The sequence below is a fragment of the Apodemus sylvaticus genome, chromosome 11 (genome assembly GCF_947179515.1).
Source record: "Apodemus sylvaticus chromosome 11, mApoSyl1.1, whole genome shotgun sequence".
Classification (NCBI taxonomy): domain Eukaryota; kingdom Metazoa; phylum Chordata; class Mammalia; order Rodentia; family Muridae; genus Apodemus; species Apodemus sylvaticus.
Genome location: NC_067482.1, coordinates 44,419,763 through 44,436,498, shown reverse-complemented (window position 1 = coordinate 44,436,498; position 16,736 = coordinate 44,419,763). Strand labels below are relative to the sequence as shown.

The 16,736-nt window shown below is 44.7% G+C and overlaps 1 protein-coding gene across 5 annotated transcripts in view; it reads left to right on the top strand.

Annotated features, from left to right (window-relative positions):
* The first annotated feature begins 234 nt into the window (after positions 1 to 234).
* Positions 235 to 16,736, top strand: part of Rhoh (ras homolog family member H) — a 32,818-nt gene continuing 16,316 nt past the window's right edge. For 2 of the 5 annotated variants that reach the window (XM_052199535.1, XM_052199537.1), the window contains exon 1: positions 4,064 to 4,518. The gene's annotated coding sequence lies outside the window, so the exon portion shown is untranslated. Of the gene's footprint in view, positions 318 to 1,282; positions 1,442 to 4,063; positions 4,519 to 4,771; positions 4,877 to 16,736 lie in introns of those variants that run through there. The other 3 variants (XM_052199536.1, XM_052199539.1, XM_052199538.1) reach the window with 3 other exon arrangements.

Sequence of the window (16,736 nt, the reverse complement as noted above, 5' to 3'; positions counted from 1 at the left end):
TGACTGGAAACTCTAAGCCTTAAGACAGGATTTGAGGCACAGACCCCACCTTCAGAGATCTGTTTTTTTTTTTCAGGTGGCACTTCACAAACGTGAGTTAGTGTCAACAAACACTCCCCACGGAACCAAAATAATTTTGGGTAATGCATCAATGCTAAAAAAAAAAAAAAGAAAAGAAAAAAGAGGTATTATACAAACTCAGAGTAGAAACAGCTCAGTAAACAACACCTGTCTGAAGGCTTCCACAGTTTACTGTTCATCACAAGCTGTGGTTGTTATACAAGAGGCCTCTCAACAACAGCTGGCAGAGAACTGAGGTAAGACCACACTATACCTGAGTGCAGGATACAGAGTCAGATGCCAAATTATTAAATTACCTCTGGATGGAAACCCACCAAGACCTCCTTTGACCCTATCAGAGAGAGTTTCAAATCAATTGAAGGCGTGGCTTTCTTTTTTCTTTTTTTTTCTTTTTTTTGAGAAAGCTGTTGGCTTTTATTTATCTATTTTTGACAGGGGCTTATGTATCTCAGGCTGGCTGTGAGTGAACTCATTGTACAGTGGAGGATGACTTTGTAATGTTTTTGTTTAAATGAACGACTTCACTTTTACAGCCAGTTCGTTTGTTCGGCAGGTGTGTGTGGTGGGTTTGTGTAAGGGACTCCTCTCACTGGGTGGGTTTCAGGGATCAAATGGAGTCGCCAGCCTTGGTGACGGTGTCTTATCTACTCAGCCATCTCACTGGCCCAAGTCTTCGCCTCTTCACGTTGATGGCCTTTGCTTTGGAATCTCAGGAGAGGGATGTGCTTGAAACTAAGACAATGGACCACTGGCCTTGTCTTCCTGACTGTCCCTCCTTCCCCACAGTGGCCCGGCTCTGTCTGGAGTGAAAGGTTTCCTTCTTGACTGCCATTTTGAGCCCTCCAGTGTTTCCCCTCCCCCATCTCTCCCCAGGCTAGACTAAAGTGTGAGAAGTCTTATCCAGAGAGGATGGCTATGTGTGTGTGCACTTGTCTGTCCTGTTTTAAATGTAAGGTACTGGGTTCCTTCTTTTTTTTTTCCAGCCCCATTTAACTCTGTTAAAAGAACACAAGTGGGGGGAGGGGAGGCAGAGAGAGAGAGAGAGAGAGAGAGAGAGAGAGAGAGAGAGATTTCTCTAGGCAAGAGCAGGCCTCTCAGATAGGAAGTGTGGTCAGTGGTCAGCCAGAGAAGGGAAAGAGGAACCTTGCAGACGTGGGTGTTAACTTCTCAGTCCCTTCCAGGCTGGGCAGGAGTGCTGGGGCTTGGACACATTCACCCCAGCCTGACCTGGGTGTGTATCCTCACGTGTGCAGACCATAAGCAAAGGACGAAGCCTGGAGCATCTAGATCCTGCGGTGGCATGTCTTGCTTCGTATTCAGGAAGGCAGAAGCACCTGGAGGAGGAGGTTTGGCCCATGAGGTCAGCTACCTTTGCCCTTCTCCTTTCTTCCCTAGAGTAGGCCCAGCTCACTGGTACCCTGAGAAAACCCACCCCCCCTGCCTGTATCCCCCCACCCCCATCGATAGATCATTTTGAACTCTTAAACTTTGGAGTAGCAAAGCTTTCAGAAACAGGGTGAGAAAAACCGTTGGCGATGCCTTTCTCAAAGCACAGCTGACGTCAGTCTTCATCTGGATCGAACTAGAACAGCCTGGTGAAACACACGGGGTATGTTAGTGCCCTGTCACACCGGTCCACGGAGTGTCACGGGGAAATCAGCCTGGCCAAGGAGAGACCGAAGAGGACTCACCTCACAAACCTTACTGCTGGCTGCTTAAGGAAGGCGGTTTCCTCCCCCCCACCCCCCCACCCCATGGTAGCCCAGAGGCAGTGTCCATGTAGTCTTAGCACCCAGGAACCAGAGGACCACCATCCCAAACCAGGTAGCTACTGTTGCTTGTTTGCTTTTGTGTTTGGAGAACAATATCCCTCTGCAGCCCAGGCTGGCCTTGAATTCTTGGTGGGTGCTGGCATTACAGCACTGAGCATTGTTTTATGTGCACGTTTTTACCCAGTGAGTGGTGAGTTTTCTGTTTCTCTGCTTCGTATTGGCTGCTGGAGCGCTTAGGACCACATGGTAGACACTTTCCTTTTTAACCCAATCCTTGTTTAAGCTTTTTTTTTTTTTTTTTTTTTTGTATTCACTTTAACACACATACATTTCTTTAATTTTAAAACGATGTCTCATAAACCAGACTGGCCTGGAAATGCTCTGTGTACCCCAAGATGGTCTTGAGGTCCTCATCCTTCTACTTAACCTTCCTGAGAGGTGTTTTTGTTTGTTTGTTTGTTTTTGTTTCTTGAGACGGGGTTTCTCTGTGTAGCCCTGGCTGTCCTGGAACTCAGTCTATAGACCAGGCTGGCCTCGAACTCAGAAATCTGCCTGCCTCTGCCTCCCAAGTGCTGGGACTAAAGGCATGCGCCACCACTGCCCGGCATAGTAGGTGCTTTTAACCTTTTACTTCTCCAATCTCATGTCTGCCTTAAGGTCTTTTTGCTGTTTGCCTATTTGGACCCTCTTCCCCTCCCTGGCCCGCCTCTTTCTTTTCCATGACAGCCATAGCTACATTTCCAAAAAAAAAAAAAAAAAAAAAAAAAAAAAAAAAAAAAAGAAAAAGAAAAAGAAAATTGAGGGGTGGGCATTAAAAATAATGAGATCTTTGCAGGTGGCATCCTGGTACCGACAACTACAACAAAATCAATACCTCAGGCATTCTAATTTTTTTGTCAGAGCTGTGTTACAGTTTCAAGCTTTATCTTACATGTGAACAGCCCATACTACCTCTAGGATATCTTGCTCTCTGGCTTGATGGCTCTGATTCCTTTGTAATAGTCGCTATACTTTGGAATGACTGAATTTATTTGAAGATCTTTGTCTTCCAACCTCTGTAGGGTTTTCGTGCTATAAGAATAGACTCTGTCTACCTTGTGTTTCGTGCATTTCTCTTCAGACAGAATCAGGTCATAACAGTCTCAGTGGTAATCAAGTCCAAGTCCTGGTCCCTGGTCCCCCCTCCCCCCAGCTGTACCCCAGCTCCGAGCATCATTTTGTGTTGTTGACTTGAATGTCACTGACTTTTATCGACTCAGGTATTTTGAGCGAGTTACCATCCCGGACGATAGCATTCACAGAGGTTCAGGACTTAGGGTGCAGGGACGTGGCATGGTAGGGTGTGGGCCTTAGTACTTCAGGAGAGTCAAATGGCTCTTTAGGCAGTTTGGCCGTGGGCTTCATTGTTGCAGATGCTCTCCACACCTGGCTGGCACAGAGAGGAGGGACAAGTACAGTTGTGCTTTTAGACAAATAGTGAAACCCAGGGGGGTCTGAAAACAGCTCAGAGTCTAGTGCCTCCCGGCCCAGGTGCTGCTCTGGCCGTTGCTTGACTTTCCTTTGCTGTGCTCAGTAGCCGCTCATTTTTAAATTGTTACTAATACTAGCAACACAACTCTTTATTAATAAAGCGGAGTGATCCGGAGAACCCACTGATTATCTCCCACTGGGCTGGGACTGAACTGTGCATCTGAGGATGATGACCTTGAACAACGTCTTTGTGTGTGTGTGTGTGTGTAGACAGAGACTCTCTGTGTAGCTCTGGATGTTCTAGAATTCTCTGTGTATACCAGGCTGGCCTTGAACTCACAGAGATCCACCTGTTTTTGCCTCTTGAGTGCTGGAATTAAAGGCAGGTGCCATGATACCTGGGAAATCTTGAACTTCTGATCCTTCTGAACGTTGGGATAACAGGTGTATGCCAGGAACTATGCATTTTATTCAATCCGGGGGCACGAGCACAGGGCCGGGCAAGTACTCTACCCACCGACTCCATCCTCAGCCCGGAAGTTAAGTTCTCAGTTTAGTACTTTTACTTAAGCTTAAATTAACCAAGACCGGCCAGGACAGTGAAATTGATTTTCCTCTCTTGTTTCATTTCCCGAAAGAATCATCCCAGTTTCACCCCCTTTCCTTCCCTCACTTGTATGTAGGTGATTCTGGGGAGGAAACTGGAGGGAATGGAGAGAGAGAAATGATCTAGAAAGGATAAAACGATAATCAAACACAAACCAGCCGTACAGCAAAAGCCCCATCTGCCTCTTGGTTGGGTAGGTTTCACAGGCTCACGGAGGGAAATGCACATGCGCACATGGCCCTAAACCCACACAGACGAAACCCCTCTGTGGAGAAGCCAGCCACAGGAAACTCACTTCTGCACAGGAACTTGCTAATCGCTTTTGTCACTTTCGGAGTGTTCCTACTGCCTTGGTCACCTCGGACACCGAGGCCAACCACCTTAGGCTGGACTCTGCTAGCCCAGCGTTACAACTTTTCCGTCAGTGACTCATTGGGAACCTTGTGGAGGAGAGAGAGAGAGGTAGACCCCAGGAGGAACTCTCATCAGTGATAGATTTGAACTACACTAGCTTTTATATGGCGTGGAGAGCTACTTAGACTTCCGGAGTCAGTCATTTTGCTGTTGAGACTTGGCATTCTGCTACAGGTAAGACTTTGGCCTCTTTAAAAATGTTTTTTGCTTGCTTGTTTGTTTGTTTGTTTGTTTTTGTGTCCCAGGAATCTCTGTAGCTTTGTTGAGATTTTTCTTTTCTTTAGGCTGAACATTGTGATGACCTTGTTTAATCTGTTTCAAAGTGTAGACCAAACTCAGAGATGGGTGTGAATTTGGCAGTGTAACCCCCTCTCCAGAGTCTTAACAAGGCACACTTTGGTTTTCTTCCCATTTTGCTTTGTTTTAGTTTTGAGATGAGGTCTCCGGCAGCCTGGGCTGGCTGATATGTAGTCAAGGATGGCCTTCAATTCCTGCCCCTTCTGCTTCTACCTCCTAGGAGCAGGAGTTACAGGTATGTGCCACTGAGTCAGAAAGGTCACACATAGTTCTGATACATTAAAAATGTGATTGTCTTGGTTTCTGAGATTTTAGCATGTGTAGACAAAGCCTGTTCTTGGGGCTGGCTGTGTCTGAGCTCCGCTTGTGTGGGGACGTTAGACAACTCGCAGCAATATTTGATGAAGGAAATCTAAGGGCCTTCCAGCATCCACAGATAGCAGCTTTAAAGTCATCTAGCTAGGTAAAGAAAATCAGAATAAAAACCATATTCCAGAATTCCTATCTAATTATTCTCCATTCCAATGGCCTCTTTCTGTACATTTCTAGATTAAATTTCTAGTTTCTCAGGAGGTTTCATGCTGTGCAATGCCAATTGACTGGGCTGTAACATCCGCAACAACAAAAGCTTGGGAAATCACTGGTTTTAGGTGCTTTATTAAATTAAAGTGGAGACGGATGGGTTCAAGCGACAGGTAGTTGATAAGCCCTCACCGGATCTAAGATGGTGCTGTGCACGAGAGAAGAGAAATACGAGGAAATCCGTTCTCTGGTGGACCTTCGACTCTAGTAGTCACAGTGAAAGACACCGGTTGGGAACGGAGAAGAAGCTGGGTCGCAGCAGCTTTAAGGGCTGTAGGGTTTCGAGAAGGGTACTGGGTGTGAGTTGGAGCGGTCAGGAGCCGGGAGCCTTAGGAAGGAAGGGGCTTAACCGATGGAGAAGGGGAAGACTTGGAGGGCCATGTGAACTTTCCAGAAAGAGGAGACTGACAGGCCCAGTGGTTTACCAGCTGCAGGAACAGGGTTAGAAAGATAGAATGTGAACCAACTGGAGGGGTGAACAAGAAGAGGTTGCATTCTGTAGTTTTCTAAGCCTTCTTTTAGCCATTTGCAGAGAGGCTCTACCAGCTTTGTATCCTGAAAGCTTACATTGCTTTGTGATACCCCGAGGGCCTCTAGCAGAGTTCCTTAGTACATTGTGTATGCAGAGAAAGGCCTTGGGGAAACCTCTGGGTCTGTTTTCCTATTTAAAGACTTTCTATCATCCTGCTCTCCTCTGGGGAGGTTGACTAGGTGGATAAGCAAGTCTCTGAGTTTGAAGAGCTTCCCTTGCGAAGGGAGTGAGCTGTTTGGGTCCCGTAACGATTGTTTGCACAGACATTCCCTTAGAGAGACAGCATGTTATAATGATTCCTGGACCACGACTGGAATCTAAAACCACAGTAAGATAAGCAAGAACCTGGAGTCCAAGGGCCCATGTGGAACCGTCGCTCCATTATTTCTGGGCCGTGGGAACCTCAGACAAGTCTTTGAAATTCTTCTATGTGCCTTTTTTGGTGGTGTTATTAAATTAGAAGAGACCTTTAAATAACAGTAGTAATAACTGAAAATTACTACCCCCAAAAGGTTGCTGTTGAGGTAAAATATACAAAGTGCTTTTAATGTAGTGTCTACCTTACAATAAACTCTCAAAGGTCAGCCCTTACTTAGGACGTGTAGGATAATGAAAAAAGAGAAGGAGCAGATAAATCCCTGGCCTGGAGGCAAGCTGTCTACAAACGTCTCCTTTTTAAGGGAAAAGGAGGTTGATCCTTTTAAGGGAAATTGGGGTTGGCAGGTAAAAAGCTGGGAATTAGCACTTCAGAGCACCAGCTATAGACTGGACACAGAGTTTAGATATTTTATAGTGTTGACCCGTGAAGAAAAGAGAACAATTAGAAAGGACGTTTTAAGCTCTTCCTCGCCAGCTCTTTCAGTTAGTTGCCTAGAGGATGCCTCCCTCTAAGCATCTGCAGATGTGTGTGAGTGTCTGGAGGGTGTCTGAAGGCGGTGGGCAGAGAAGTACAGAGGTTTTTGGAACCCAGGCCAGAGAGAGATGCTTATTTCTTGTCTCTGTTTAAGTCAAATAAGATCATGTCACTATTTTAGCTGCACTGCTCGAAAGATACAGCTGAGAATCCATCCCTGCTCCGCAGTTGGAATGCTTTTGACCACGAGTTCTTGAAATAGTGGTTCCGGGTCTGGAGGCTTAGGGTCATTGAAAGCCCAGGATCAAAGCTTCCTGCTTTCCCTCACTCACTTGATTGAAGGTTTGTGTGGATCGGAGAGGGTTTCTGTTTAGGAGCACAAGTGCAGCTGGTGTGCTAATTAGGAAGCCTCAAGTATGTGTTGAGGTTAGTCAAATAATCGATATTGCTTTTCTTCTAGAGACCTTCTGAGAATGTGAGGGAGGCATCCCAGGGGCTCTGACTAGAGAGGGGCAGCAGCCAGAAAGAGGACCCTGAATGGGAATTGAGAGGAGGCGTGGCAATGTTAGGGGGTGAGGTGATCAGTGAGAGAAGGGAGCCTTTGATGGAGGGGGTGAGGATGGGGTACCAGAAACACCTGGCCTCTGTCCTCATCTTTCCTGTCACCGCAGCAACTGCTTGAATGCTCTGAGCGATCTCTGGCCAGTCTCCACTAGGAATTCTCATGCTGTTCTGGGATACAGACAACTGTTGTATGGTTGATTAGTCTAGTACTGGCTGGACACCAAAACCATACGAGAGCTTTAGTTCTTACACGTTGTACCATAGTCCTGGAGAGGGCCTCCAGGAATCTGTGTGATTAAAAATACAAGCCCCGAAATGAAATGGAACCAGCCGTTTTGCATAAGGTGATCTGAGAACCATTAACTGAAGCACTCTCCTACCAGTCCCTAAACACCAGGATGGTAAACAGTGCTGTGTGGATCCTGACTGGTCTCTCTGTGCTGTGACTGACATTTGGTACATGGAAGAGGATTTTCCTTTGTCCTGAATTTATTTCTTGAGATGAGTTTCTGGGAGTGATGTCACTAGATCAAGGGCGTGAGCACTTTTGGCTCAATCCTGTTTTCATAAGTTGCTTTCTGTAATACTTCTAGAGTAGTGGTTCTCAGCCTTCCTAACTCTGCTGTGGCCTTCGATATACTTCCTCACGTTGTGGTGACCCCCCCCCCAACCACAAAACTATTTTGTTGCTACTTCATAACTGTAATTTTACTACTGTTATGAATCGTAATGTGAATATCTGATATGCGACCCCCAAAGGGGTCATGACCCACAGGTTGAGAACTGCCACGGACGTGTTGCAGAGGAATACATTATTACTCTGGGGGAGCACAAAGGAAGAAATTTACTATCAAGGAGAAAGTACCTGATCATTTCCCTCTCTTTTTTTTTTCCTGTAAAATGGGATGCTAGTGAGTTACTTGGGAAGAGATTTCCAGAGCATTACTGTTGCTTGATGGCTTCTAGTGTAAGCTGGGACCGTCTTATCTTGCTGTTGGTTTCTGGTAAAACTGAAGTCAGCAGTGGCTTCTTCCCCATTTCCTAGAAAAGAAAACCAAAGTCAAGTCTGGTGAGGTAACAGGATTTGGGGTTCTCACTGCACCCCTGTGTGCCACAAGTTGTCATTCATTCAGTTTATTGTTGTAGCAACTGGGTAGTGTGTGTGTATGACCTCATGGAAGGAGATGCGAAATAAATACATTCAGCGAGTTGGTGATGAATCAAGTCCAAAAGGGCGTAGTATTGCCCTATCGGTTTTTAAATGTTTTTTTTTTTTTTTGGTTATTTGCATATAAGGCTGATAGAAATCCTTGTTTGTTGAGCAGCCGAGAATAAGGTGAATTTTCAGTACCTTTCATGAGAAGAAAATTGCTTTGGGAAAGTGCCAACTGAGACCCTTGCTGTTGTGTGCTAGCTTGCAAGAGCAGGCTGTCATGTTTGCAGAAGTTTTCGGAGGCTGCTCAAATTGCTGGCGCTGTTGATCTGTGTGATGGGTGTGCTGTGTGATTCTATGCTGATTCTATGCTATGTGACCACCAGCTCCTCCTCCTCCTCTTGGTTCAGTGATCTTGTGTTGTTAGCTAGAAACCTGTCATGAGATGTTTATTTTACCAAAGTAGCAAATAAAGTAATCTGCTTAGAAAAGGAGGATTAAAAGTCTGACTTCCATGCTGATAAACAATGAAAGAGAAATGTGAGCCATTAGAAATGAAGGCATTGGGGCTGAAGAGGTGGCTCAGTGGTTAAGAGGACTGGCTGTTCTTCCGGCAGACCCAGGTTTAATTCCCAGCAACCACACGACAGAGCATGTAACTCAAGTTCCAGGGGATCTGACAGCCTCACACAGACATACATGCAGGCAAATCACCACTGCCAATGAAATAAAATTGGCATGCTCTATTATACCTGGACAGTTGAAAGAAAGGAAGAAAAAGAAAGGCATTTTGTGTGTTGGGATGGTAAAATAGAATTTATTTTTACTTCACCTACAGTAACTCTGCATGCATGTTTTTAAAAACTAGAGATAGTAAGAAGGGATGAGGAGATTTCTGGACTGGATGTGCCTTGCCTCTAACCTGTAAGGCTTGAGAAAAGCCCTTTGGGTAGGACATAGTAAAGGGAGTTTGGATCCGGGCTGTGCAGTGCTGTGGAAGCTGAAGGTTTCCTTTTGGCATCTGAGAATGGAGGAAGTGCTGGGCTCTGATGACTTGATCAAGTACCCTGTAGGCTACAAGACCAGTGCCACCATAAACTAAGACCCTAAACACTTTCTGGACACAGTTCTTCTTTAGGTAGACTGAGAACTAACCCACGGAGTGACCAGAGGAGCCAGGTGTGCTGGTGCATGCCTGCAATCCCAGCCTTCGGGAAGCTGAGGCAGGAGGTTTGAGAGTTGGAGGCTACCTTAACTTCACTGTAAGACCGTCTCAAGGCAAAGCAAACAAACAAACAGCAACAACAGCACAAAAATAAAAACTCACCCAAGAGAGCCGACTAGTTCAGGGTCCACAGTATTGAGGGGAGCACTGTGATAATTGTTTGGAAAATCATTGAACCCACTCCTTATTTACAGAAGAATAAAGTTCCAATGGAGAGGGAGAGAAACAACAGGACTGGTGAAGACACAATGAAAGGAGACGAAGAGTGCTTCCTCAGGAGAGGAAGGGGTGATGGTTTCAGAGGCCACGGAGTGTATGTAGGAATAGTTCAGTTTTGATAAAAAAAAATGAGGATGTAGACTGGAAAGGATAAAATATTTCTGAATTGTGGGCAGGAGAGATGACTCAGTGGTTAAGAGTGCTAGCTGCTCTTTCGGAGGATCCGGGTTCAATTTCCACTACCTACATGGCAGCTCACAACTCCTATCTATAACTTCCTGTTCCAGGGGATCTGGCACACAGACACACACATGCAGTCAAATAACCAATGTGCATCAAATAAATACGTTATTACAATTATTCTGAATCATGGGTTCTCAAATGTGTGTATCCAAGAGTCACCTATGGATGTGTGTGTGTGTCGGGGGGAGGGTTTAATAAGTACACCATCCTAGGTTGTCTCCCTTCATGTTTTCTGTCAGGAAGGAGGCAGGCGGGAACACACAAATACATTTTTGATAAATCTGATGTGGCTGGTCTTCAGGTAATATTTTGTGAAATGCTATAGATTAAAGGTTATAGTTTGGTTTTGTCTGTTTTATACTCTCTGTGTCTGTGTGTGTGTCTCTCTGTCTCTGTTTTTGTCTCTCTATCTGTCTCTCTGATGTGGGTGAGGCTCGGGGGCTGGAAACTCACAAATCAAGAGCTTATCATGTGAGAGTATGGAAACAGAAGGTAAAGACAGAGTTATTTGCTTGTTTTAGAAATAAGCTAAAGCCAGGAGGCTGTACTCAACTACACGCCTTAGATGCAGTTAGTACCACAGAATTCCCCTCCATAAGCAAGCATCTTTTGGCAGGAATCTGAATCATCCAGGGAAGTTTGAAAACCCATGAACACCTTTGTTTCAAATGGCAGGGAGGTTGTCATTAAGAATAAACATACATGAGAATATGAAGAGGGGTTATACCAGGAAGTATTGGGGATTGTGGTGCATGATAATATATTAAAGGAAGAGGGAAGGAATAATTTTTGATAAAATGGAGTACCATAAGCATAGACCTATAGCACTTACAATAATAAGGACAGATGTATATCATACAATGAACAGAACAGTAAATGGCACCCCTGCAGCAGTAACCAAGGTCCTGAGGCCACCTGTTTTCTTTTCCTGCCTTTAGAATGTCAGTGACTGTCATTAACTCTCAAATGTTCTTCTTATGCTGGAAATGAGCCTTTTTCTCCATTCACAGTTCCCATCCCCAGGGCTTCGAATCGCTCAGGTCAGGATGTGATAAATCAAGAACAAACTGGGAGCTCGTCTTTACAGCAGAACCTTGGTTTAGGGCCTGTTGTCAATGAAGCATCAGATACCTAGAGTCAGACTTCTGTGAGCATCTGCTGACCCTCCCCATCCCTGTGTGACCTGTGTGATGGTGTTGCCTTGTGCTCTGGAAGAGCCTTCAGCCTCTGTCCACCCCACCATCTATCCATCTCTCCTCCTTCATTGTAACTTTCCCTCCCTCCATTCCTCCTCTTTCTCTCTTTCTCTTTCATTCTGACAGAGTCTCACTCAGTAGCCTGGGTGTTCTGGAACTCACTTTATAGTCTAGGAGGCCTCACGCACGGAATGCTGAGATTACAGGTGTGAGCCACCAGCCTGGCTCGATGTTGCTTCTTTCGTCTTTCAGAAAATTATTATTTATTTTATTTTGTGTGCATTGGTGTTTTGCCGGCATGTATGTTTGTGGGAGGGTGTCAGAGCCCCTGGAGCTGGAGTTACAGACAGTTGTGAGCTGCCATGTGGGTGCTGGGAATTGAACCTGGGTCTTCTGAAATAGCAGCTAGTGCTCTTAACTGCTGAGCCATCTCTCCAGCCCTGAGGGAAGTTTCTTAGTAAGTTTTGGGATTACTGAGTCAGTTGGGATCTAATGAGAAGCAAAGAGTTCTGAGAAAAAGAACATATATCAGATTATGGACATTTGTTGTACAGTTTGGGAGTATGTACCTAGTCTTTAATTTCTGTATTTTGTTTAAATTCTTTAAAGTCTTCTTATGATTCCATAAGCTTCACATTAAGAACCCTGGCCTCAGAGGCTGTCAGTAGCACAGGGGAAGCATTATGGGATAGAGGAAATCCCTCTCTGTTCATTGCGATCTCAGGTTAACACAGGCTCTCCACTGATCCTGACCTGAGGACAAGATGGCGGCTGGCGGATGCTTTAGAGCATCAGATCCTCAAGTTGCGCTGCGCATGCGCTCGAGCACGTTCCTCCCAGAGAGAGAATGCTCACTGCCCTAAGTCCTTCCTTCTGAGTCCTCTTCCGTGAAGTCACGGTCAGCTCCCTATAGGGAGAACAGCTTCCCAAGATTCCACTTAAGTATGCTATATACAGCTGGGTGTAACCTCAGACAGCACCAGAGACACAGCGACGTTTGCATACAGAGAGGATCAGACTACAGTGTGGAGTGACCGGTCAGGATCAGCTGACACCCCCAGCCTGGCAGGGAAAGCTAAACAGCTGGCATTTGTGCTGTTTCTGAGTGTAAGATGCAGCCTTTTCTTTCTGTCTCTCTGAGTCTGTCATCTCTGTTTCTGTTTCTCTCTCATTCTGTGTGTGTGTGTGTGCATGTCTGTCTATGTCTGTCTGTCTATGTCTGTCTGTCTATGTCTGTGTGGGAATTGAACCCATGGCTTCATGCATGTACTAGGTAAGCACTCCAGCATGGATCCAGATCCTCCACCTAAACAGTCTTTCTTTCCTGAAACTGACATGCGGCCAGGCCTTGGCAGCTTTGGGGACAGCCTTTTCCCTATACAGTCTTTTGACCACAGATGCCCCTTTGGCCATTGTGGGTTTGAGAGCCTGTAGTCTGGGGAACTGTGTGTGTTGGTTGAAAACTCAAGCTTCTTCTAGTCTTTTCTCAGCAGAGAGACACTTACCCGAATCCGTGTGCTTTAACCAGCCAGCTCTGCTGAAAGCCATGAGATGATGTCATAGGGTGGGTTGCAGGCTGGGGAGGGAAGGGGACTTTTTTTCAACCCTCCAGAGATCAAGTATGTGAAACTGCCTATGGATTTATGAAATATGAGTCAAGAGTCTCTTTTTCTGGGGTAGTATGAGAATTGTATACCTATCTTTGAGGTAGAAAATGAAGATCTCTAACAGATGTGTTCACGTAAGGCGTGTAGCTTGCCTTCCATTACTGCATTAATCATTGTAGCCCTGTGGTTAGGTTTTGTGCCAAGTCCTGTATGTATCCGAATCATAACATTCCATCCCATAACCCCTGCTTACAACCCTGAGCACGCACTTACAATGGTTAGGCTCATGATCGTTCTGAGTTACAGTGGTGCTCATAGAGCTGTTCTGCTTTTCCCTTTCAGAATAATATTCCCTACATCACAGAAGATGGTCAACATTTTACTATGAAATAATATCTTCAAGTTAGATGACTATGCCCAGGCAGAGGTGGATGCTAGCGTTCTGAGCATGTCGGCATGGGTTGGCTTAAGCAGGGATGCATGTTACCTAGTGGATTCCCAGTAGACGATACTTTCAGTTGAGGAAGGCTCACTGTAAGCCAAGGAACAGTCTACGTACACCGAAGACCAGTGGCAAGCTCCTACCTTTTTAGCAGGCCACTCAACTTCATTGCTGCCCTTGCTAGCCGGTTGAGTCCTTCGTTACTGCAGATGAGTAGCTGGTTCCTCTCCCTTCTGGATGCTTCCCTTGTCTTTCAGGAGGAGCCCTGCATTTTCTTCATCTCCCTCCCCTCCAGGCCCATCTCCCTGTCTCTTGAGACTCCTCTAAGGATGCACACCTCACCATGCATCCTTTTCTTCTCCTCTTCCTGTTATTTTTTTCTCAGTGGCCACAAAATCTTCTATTAGCTTTATTCCAACCGTGAGCTGAAGGCAATGCCTGCCATGGTGGAGAAATCTAAGAACACAAGGATCAGTCCGCCTAACAAGGAAAGGAAGAACAGATATTTAGACTCAAATTTAAACCACTCAAGTCATTTCCTTCAGCAATAACCCCCCTCAGGAGGGTTTGTATAATTTGCTTTATAATACTTTTCTCCAGATAAAACCTGACTTTCATCAGTTCCAGTGTCTTTGGACAGTAACTGGCTCACTTAATGTTGGTGGCATCTCTTCCTCTGGTCATGCTGAGGGGATAGACAGCGTTAGAGACCTGTACAGGAAATAGGAGTAAAGCCAGAAAACCCTCATACATCGGCAGTCCCACAGTTTCCTCTATCTGCTAAGACAATATTATTTTGTCTTATTTTATTCCGGTACCTAGATTTTCTGGCTGTATCAGAGAAATATCTACAGTACTATTGGCTTTAAGACCTAATAGTAAATATAGATTCACAATAGTGGTGCCCATCCACAGTAACACATGTGACATATGCTTTTGAACATGAGCACACAAGAATATGCTTTTTTTGCAATCTGTAAGATTTTGTTTACTAAAATCCCTATTACTCCGGGGTCTTCACTCTAAGGTGTACAGAGTCCATAGGGGAGAATCCCAATGTAAGAGAACCCCTCCCCCACATTCTCTGCTGACTCTCAGGAGCATTTGAATTAAAGGGAGATTTTGGCTGGCTGTCTTTGCCTTCTTTTCATTATCTGTGTCTCTGGGAAAGTAATTAAAAGAGAAGTTGTGGCAATATTAATATTAAATTCTAGAGCTGTGAACATATGTGGATAGCGGGGAGGCCTGTATGAAATTTAAATCGGAAGTTCCAAACCAGACCGATGGCTTTGGATTTCCCCAAGTTCTGCCATCTGACTTGGGAAAGACCCATTACCTGCTTATCTGGGAGAAAGGTTAATTCCTCTTCCAACAGGGGTGAGATGCCTGTGGTTTCCATTTAAAACTAGATTGCTAGTTTTCAATATTGTAGTCAAGGAGGAAAAAAACCCAGAATTTTTAACTTAAGTTCATGTTTTTGTTTGTTTGACCTGTGACAAACTCACCTTACATTTTAAGCTTTTCAGACATAGGTGTCCTTCCTTTGGACAGCTGAGCTATTTGTACTTCAAATTTATTTCCTGCATATATTGATGCTGTTTCACAGCTGAATTTCATCATGGCTGCCTGGTTTTCTTTTTAACAGGTGGATAGCTCACTATGTTATCCATCAGTTATAGTTACTTTTTTTTCTTTTCTTTGCCAATTTTAAAATGACTGTTGCCTCTGAAGTACTCACTATATTATTAAGAAAAACCCAGCGATCCTAGTGAGATGCAGCTAGGATGTGAACATTGTCGTGACATTTTGAAGATAATTGATGCTTTAAAACCTCTCTATATTTTATCTTTTAAAATTCTGAGGATCTTAGATTAGAGGAATCTAAGGTTCTTGGGTCTTATACTTTAATATACACAGAGACCACTTCTAATGATGGGTATTGGAGTTTATAGGGTTGGTGAGTTTATATTTTTAAAATCAGAGAATTTATTGTTAGCTGTATAGCTCTGTAGCTAGTTCTGGAATTTAAGCAAAACAAAATTTTCAAATAATGAATACAGCTGAATATTTCTAAGTTCTTCACATGTCAGAAATTTCCCAAAGGAACCATATATATTTGATTCTGTGCACGTGCATGCGTGTATAGATATAAGGATTTGTGTATGTGTGTTGTGTGCTGTGCATGTGTGTATAGACATGTGGGTTTGTGTGTGTATATGTGTGTACACATTTGTGTTTAGGTGTGTATGTGCTGTGCATGGGTGTATAGGCATGTGGGTTTGTATGTGTATGTATGCACATACATGTGTGTGTTAAGGTGTGTGTGCATATGCAATGCATGAGTGTGTTTAGGGCTGTGTGTGTGTGTAAGTATAGGCATAAGGATCTGTGTGTGTATTGTATGCTGTACATGTGTGTATAGACATGTGGGTGTATATATATGTACAAAAATGTATGTGTTTAGGTGTGTGTGCATGCTGTGCATGTGTGTATAGGCATGTGGGTTTGTATGTGTATGTATGCACATTTATGTGTATGTTTAGGTGTGTATATGCACACCCATGTGTGTGTTTAGGTGTGTGTATGCACACCCATGTGTGTTTAGGTATGTGTGCACATCCATGTGTGTGTTTAGGCCACAGGTTGAGGCTGGACGCCTTCCTCCATTGCCCTCTGCCTTGTCGACTGCAGCAGACTCTCTCGCTTGAGTCCAGAGCTCACGGACTTAGCTAGGCTTGCCCTGACACTTGTGTGCCTTGTGCTTTACCACTGAGCCACTTGGCCATCCCAGCAGGCCGAGCTTCTCTTCCTCGTTTCCTGTTGCCTCTTCAGCTCTAGCCTGGGTACAGGTAGAGTGAGCTGCATGGTCCCTAGACACACGCTTGTTACTTCTTCAAGCCTTTGCCCTTTGCCCTCCTTTTGCTTTGTGAAACTCCTTCCCAGATTTTATTCGGCGCCCCTTCCTGTGTGCCACTTGAGTGGTTTCAGCCATTGGCAATCTTCACTGCTTCCTCTCTAGTCTTTAATATCTTTCTCTGAAGTCCAGCTTCCTCCATAAGTCCTTCGTAGGGTCCTCAGCCTGAGCCTCTCAACCCCACTCATCCCTTTCCATTTCCAGTCTGGTTTCTTCCTTGATGCATCTACTCATTAATTAGTGCATCTTGCACCTGCATTTGTGTCTTCCTTTGTATCTTGTCTCCACAGTTAGCCAAATCCCAGGCAAGCTGGGACTACCATGACCAACGAGTGCTGTGTGTAAAACAAGTAATTAAGAAAAGTTGTTTGGGGTCTGGAGAGATGGCTCAGTGGTTAAGAGCACTGACTGAGTTCAAATCCCAGCAACCACATGGTGGCTCATAACCATCTGTAATGAGATCTGACACCCTCTTCTGGTGCATCTTTAGACAGATACAGTGCACTTACATATATTAATAAATAAACCTTTGAAAAAAGAAAAAAGAAAAGTTTTTTTTAAGACA